Raw genomic sequence first — 6,886 nt, 5'->3', positions numbered from 1 at the left:
CCATTGTGCTAAACATACGTTCATACACACAATAACATTTCCATCACGCAGTCATGGTCACATCTACTCCCCTCCGGCGTTCGACTTTACTGGTATACTAACCACCGGTCCTGGCATCAATCATTACGCGCACCTGCACGTCATCATCAGACACAACAGGACTCCATTACCTCACTTATTACCTCCCCTATATCTGGCACTCCCTTAGGTTCTCTCCCCAGTCAGTATTGTTTATGTGTTTCATGTCTCTATGCTACTCGTGTTTGTTATATTGGTCGATGTGCCGTTTATTATTAAACTCACCACCTGCACTTGCTTTCCAACTCCCAGCGTATACGTTACAGGCATTCACTTTTAGAAACACGAGTTTGGCAATTATTTGGTTTGAGGATCATGAGTGTACCTGGCCCCCTCAGTTTTAGTTCCTATATAAGTTCCTATATAAAAATAGCAAAAAAGTTCAAATGATTGCGTGTGTCGTGGAATTATTCTAATCAAAGGAGAGACTTGTAGATTTCTTCAAAACAATTAATTTTATTAGTAATTACTGCAGTAATGGAACGTTAACAATCACCCAATGGTGTAGAGTTAAAGCCCAAATAAACAGGATTTGGTTACAACTCTTTATAGTCTTCCTGAGTCCTTGTGACAAAGAACAGATATGTTGAAATTATACAAAAGGTACATTGTGCTCTCATGCAACAGACATCAAGATTTACATGGCGCCAAATATCTGTCTAGTTAATTTACTACTTGCTTATACAAAAAATACTAATGCAACCTAGAATACTAAACTGGTGATTGGTTCTCCCTGTTAACGACAGACATGCACACAGACACTAATCATGGATTGGAATGCAAAGCAGTCTTTAGGTTATCACCAAGCCATTGTAAATCTACTTGTCAGCGTTAAATCTCAGGCTTCTCTCTCTTCACACAGACACATGAAAGTTCTAACAATCCTATTCTGTTGCCTCTAACAAAAACAGATGGTGTGAGTACTAATATAGGATTACATTCTAAAATAAAAGTCATGTGATTAACATAATGTTGTGATTCTACGACATTCCCCCATCTTGAAACCTAGTCTCAACTTAAAATAGGATTACAATTTTAAAAAAGATTAGTACAAATAAAACAAACCCGCTTCCAACTCAAATTTACAGGAAAAGAAACTTCCTTGCACTAGTATATTACCATTGTAAATAACCATTCGTTGGTTCATTGAGGTTTTACTTCCACATAGTGGTGCATACATTCTTCATAAAACAAGAAACATAAAAACAATAATTCATTGCATTGGTTGCTGCATGTGACAGCTATATCACAGACTCAACGTCCTCCCAAAAAACCTTAGCACTGTCTCCCATTTCAACCTCAAACACATATAAGCATTCTACCAATTTGTCTATGATACAGTCACCTGCATGAACCATGAAGAAAAACAAAAGATACATACAGTTTATACGATTTAAGCCTATATCTTCATAGAGAGTGAAAAGCAAATATTCAATGCATAATGCAGTATATGCAACAATGGAGTTTAATAAAAAATTACTTCAGTTATAAAAACACGTTTACTATTATTCTAAACAGGTGAGCATTCTTCATCATCATCACCTTCACCATGAAATAAATAGTTTGGCAACTCATTCAAATTAGGGTCCTCATCCTCTGTTCTATCATCCTTTGTAGCAGAGGCATCATTCAGGATTTGTCAGGGCCCAGAGCAACCCCACCCCATTTCAGCAATACAGCCCTCATACATGTTATCAAAATAGGCAGGCACAAAACAATAAGGTATAGCACAATCGCTACTGGGAGGAGAACTTGTAACATCAGAGTACCCCGTGGGCCTAACATATCATAGAACCACGACGATGCTGAACTACAGTTGAACTATGCTGAACTACAGCCTTCCACAAGCTTCCCACAATAAGTTGGGTGAATTTTGGCCCATTCCTCTTGACAGAGCTGGTGTAACTGAGTCCGGTTTGTAGGCCTCCTTGCTCGCACACACTTTTTCAGTTCTGCCCACAAATTTTCTATAGGATTGAGGTCAGGGCTTTGTGATGGCCACTCCAATACCTTGACTTTGTTGTCCTTAAGCCATTTTGCCACAACTTTGGAAGTATGCTTGGGATAATTGTCCATTTGGAAGACCCATTTGCGACCAAGCTTTAACTTCCTGACTGATGTCTTGAGACGTTGCTTCAATATATCCACATCATTTTCATTCCTCATGATGCCATCTATTTTGTGAAGTGCACCAGTCCCTCCTGCAGCAAAGCACCCCCACAACATGATGCTGCCACCCCCGTGCTTCACGGTTGGGATGGTGTTCTTCGGCTTGCAAGCCTCCCCCTTTTTCCTCCAAACATAACGATGGTCATTATGGCCAAACAGTTCTATTTTTGTTTCATCAGACCAGAGGACATTTCTCCAAAAAGTACGATCTTTGTCCCCATGTGCAGTTGCAAACCGTAGTCAGGCTTTTTTATGTCGGTTTTGGAACAGTGGCTTCTTCCTTGCTGAGCGGCTGTCACGTTCCTGACCTATTGTTCCTTTTTCTTTTATTTATTTAGTTGGTGTTGGGGTGGGTTGTTTTTGTGTGTTTTGTTTAGTCTATGGGATGTTGTATGTGTATGGGGCAGAGTAGAGTATAGTTGTCTAGTTATGTCTATGGCTGCCTGGATTGGTTCTCAATCAGAGACAGCTGTCATTCATTGTCTCTGATTGGGAGCCATATTTAAGGCAGCCATAGGCAGTAGGCTTGTGTGGGTAGTTGTCTATGTATGTTCTATGTTGCATGTGTGCACTTAGTTCAGTTTAGCTTCACGATCGTTTGTTTTGTTCATTTTGTAAGTGGTTGTTTTTTCCTTCATTAAAGAAGATGTATTTTTCACGCGCTGCGCCTTGGTCCTCTCTCTCTCCCTTTGACGATCGTGACAGAACTACCCACCAACCATGGATCAAGCAGCGTGAGCGGAACCAACAACAGCGGCAAAGTAACCAGGACTCGTGGACATGGGAGGATGTATTGGACGGCAAGGGTTGCTACACATGGGAGGAGATCCGAGCTGGAAGAGATCGCCTTCCATGGGAACAGCTGGAGGCGATTAGGAGAGCAGAGGCAACCGGAGAGAGGAACCGAAGTTATGAGGGTACGCGACTAGCAAGGAAGCCTGTGAGTAAACCCCAAAAATTTATTGGGGGGGGGCTAAGAGGTAGTGGGCCGAGGGCAGGTAGGAGACCTGCGCCCACTTCCCAGGCTAACCGTGAAGAGCGGGAGTACGGGCAGACACCATGTTACGCAGTAGAGCGCACGGTGTCTCCTGTACGTGTGCATAGCCCGGTGCGGGTTATTCCACCTCCCCGCACTGGTCGGGCGACGGGGAGCATTCAACCAGGTAAGGTTGGGCAGGCTCAATGCTCAAGGGAGCCAGTACGCCTGCACGGTCCGGTATTTCCGGCGCCACCTCCCCGCTCCAGGTCAGTACCACCAGTGCCTACACCACGCACCAGGCTTCCAGTGCATCTCCAGAGCCCTGTTCCTCCTCCACGCACTCTCCCTATGGTGCGTGTCTCCAGCCCAGTACCACCAGTTCCGGCACCACGCACTAAGCCTCCTGTGCGTCTCCAGAGCCCTGTACGCACTGTTCCTTCTCCCCGTACTCGCCCTGATGTGCGTGCCCTCAGCCCGGTACCACCAGTGCCGGTACCACGCACCAGGCCTATAGTATGCCTTGAGAGTCCAGTGTGCCCTGTTGTTGTTCCCCGCACTAGCCTGAAGGTGCATGTCCTTAGCACGGTACCTCCAGTTCCGGCACCACGCACCAGGCCTACAGTGCGTCTCAGCCGGCCTGAACTGCACGTCTGCCCAACGGCGCCTGAACTGCACGTCTGCCCAACGGCGCCTGAACTGCCCGTCTGCCCTACGCCGTCTGAACTGTCCGTCTGCCAAGTGCCGCATGAACTGCCCGTCTGCCATGAGCCTGCAAAGCCGCCCGTCTGCCATGAGCCTGCAAAGCCGCCCGTCTGCCATGAGCCTACAGAGCCGTCCGCCAGACAGGAGCCGCTAGAGCCTTCCGCCAGACAGGAGCCGCTAGAGCCTTCCGCCAGACAGGATCAGCCAGAGCCTTCCGCCAGACCGGATCAGCCAGAGCCTTCCGCCAGACCGGATCAGCCAGAGCCTTCCGCCAGACCGGATCAGCCAGAGCCTTCCGCCAGACCGGATCAGCCAGAGCCGTCAGCGAGCCATGACCAGCCAGAGCCGTCAGCGAGCCATGACCAGCCAGAGCCGTCAGCGAGCCATGACCAGCCAGAGCCGTCAGCGAGCCATGACCAGCCAGAGCCGTCAGCGAGCCATGACCAGCCAGAGCCGTCATCCAGCCATGACCAGCTAGAGCCGTCATCCAGCCATGACCAGCCAGAGCCGTCATCCAGCCAGGATCCGCCAGAGCCAGCCAGCCAGGATCCGCCAGAGCCAGCCAGCCAGGATCCGCCAGAGCCAGCCAGCCAGGATCCGCCAGAGCCAGCCAGCCAGGATCCGCCAGAGCCAGCCAGCCAGGATCCGCCAGAGCCAGCCAGCCAGGATCCGCCAGAGCCAGCCAGCCAGGATCCGCCAGCCAGCAGTCCGGTGTTGTCCCTCAGTCCGGAGCTGCCCTCCCTCAGTCCGGAGCTGCCCCTTATCCTGGTGCTGCCCCTTATCCTGGTGCTGCCCCTTAGTCCGGTGCTGTCCCTTAGTCCGGTGCTGCCCCTTAGTCCGGTGCTGTCCCTTAGTCCGGTGCTGCCCCTTAGTCCGGTGCTGCCACTTAGTCCGGTGCTGCCCCTTAGTCCAGTGGGGTTAATTTGGAGGGTGGCCATTTGAAGGAGGCTACGAAAGCGGGTAGTGACTATGGTGGGGTGGGGACCACGACCAGCGCCAGAGCCGCCACCGTGGACAGACGCCCACCCAGACCCTCCCCTAGACTTTATGCTGGTGCGCCCGGAGTTCGCACCTTAAGGGGGGGTTATGTCACGTTCCTGACCTATTGTTCCTTTTTCTTTTATTTATTTAGTTGGTCAGGGCGTGAGTTGGGGTGGGTTGTTTTTGTGTGTTTTGTTTAGTCTATGGGATGTTGTATGTGTATGGGGCAGAGTAGAGTATAGTTGTCTAGTTATGTCTATGGCTGCCTGGATTGGTTCTCAATCAGAGACAGCTGTCATTCATTGTCTCTGATTGGGAGCCATATTTAAGGCAGCCATAGGCAGTAGGCTTGTGTTGGTAGTTGTCTATGTATGTTCTATGTTGCATGTGTGCACTTAGTTCAGTTTAGCTTCACGATCGTTTGTTTTGTTCATTTTGTAAGTGGTTGTTTTTTCCTTCATTAAAGAAGATGTATTTTTCACGCGCTGCGCCATGGTCCTCTCTCTCTCCCTTTGACGATCGTGACAGCGGCCTTTCAGGTTGTGTCGATATAGGACTCGTTTTACTGAGGATATAAATACTTTTGTATCTGTTTCCTCCAGCATCTTCACATGGTCCTTTGCTGTTGTTCTGGGAATGATTTGCACTTTTCAGACCAAATTACACCTCTAGGAGACAGAACGCGTCTCCTTCCTGAGCGGTATGACGGCTGCGTGGTCTCATGGTGTTTATACTTGTGTACTATTGTTTGTACAGATGAACGTGGTACCTTCAGGCGTTTGAAAATTGCTCCAAAGAATGAACCAGACTTGTGCAGGTCTACAAGTTTTTATCTGAGGTAGACAGAACGCTTAGGAGACAGAACGCTTCTCCTTCCTGAGCAGTATGACGGCTGCGTGGTCCCATTGTGTTTGCACAGATGAACACAATATGTCATTAGTAGCACAACACATTTAGTACTCACTTCACTTTATAGGTTATCATACAGAGTGAACATAGAAATTGAACTAGTAGGGGTGGGAAGGCATGCTATACAAGTCACAAGTTTCTTTGGGGGGCCGCACAGCCCTCCATGTGCTCGCCAGAGGTAGCCTGACTGCCATTAGGTACCGAGATGAGATCCTCAGACCCCTTGTGAGACCATATGCTGGTGCGGTTGGCCCTGGGTTCCTCCTAATGCAAGACAATGCTAGACCTCATGTGGCTGGAGTGTGTCAGCAGTTCCTGCAAGAGGAAGGCATTGATGCTATGGACTGGCCCGCCCGTTCCCCAGACCTGAATCCAATTGAGCACATCTGGGACATGTCTCGCTCCATCCACCAACGCCACGTTGCACCACAGACTGTCCAGGAGTTGGCGGATGCTTTAGTCCAGGTCTGGGAGGAGATCCCTCAGGAGACCATCCGCCACCTCATCAGGAGCATGCCCAGGCGTTGTAGGGAGGTCATACAGGCACGTGGAGGCCACACACACTACTGAGCCTCATTTTGACTTGTTTTAAGGACATTACATCAAAGTTGGATCAGCCTGTAGTGTGGTTTTCCACTTTAATTTTGAGTGTGACTCCAAATCCAGACCTCCATGGGTTGATAAATTTGATTTCCATTGATAATTTTTGTGTGATTTTGTTGTCAGCACATTCAACTATGTAAAGAAAAATGTATTTAATAAGAATATTTCATTCATTCAGATCTAGGATGTGTTATTTTAGTGTTCCCTTTATTTTTTTGAGCAGTGTATATATTAATCAGTTTAGTTACTGTTAATCCCAACATATTCCCTCATTAATTTAAAATGTTTGGTTACAGAAATGTTGATAATTCATTAAATATAATATACATTCATATCATTCTTCAAGTGGAAACATTGCTTGGAGAGCTCAAACTGCACAACAGTTGTGGTAAAAACTTTTGGTTTATTTAATTGCAATTACCAGTTTACTGTCAATTTCTTCATTGTCTTTGTCTGGTTTCTGTC

This window comes from Salvelinus alpinus, chromosome 6 (assembly GCF_045679555.1).
Source record: "Salvelinus alpinus chromosome 6, SLU_Salpinus.1, whole genome shotgun sequence".
NCBI classification, from domain to species: Eukaryota; Metazoa; Chordata; class Actinopteri; order Salmoniformes; family Salmonidae; genus Salvelinus; species Salvelinus alpinus.
Note: the sequence above shows the minus strand (reverse complement) of the source record.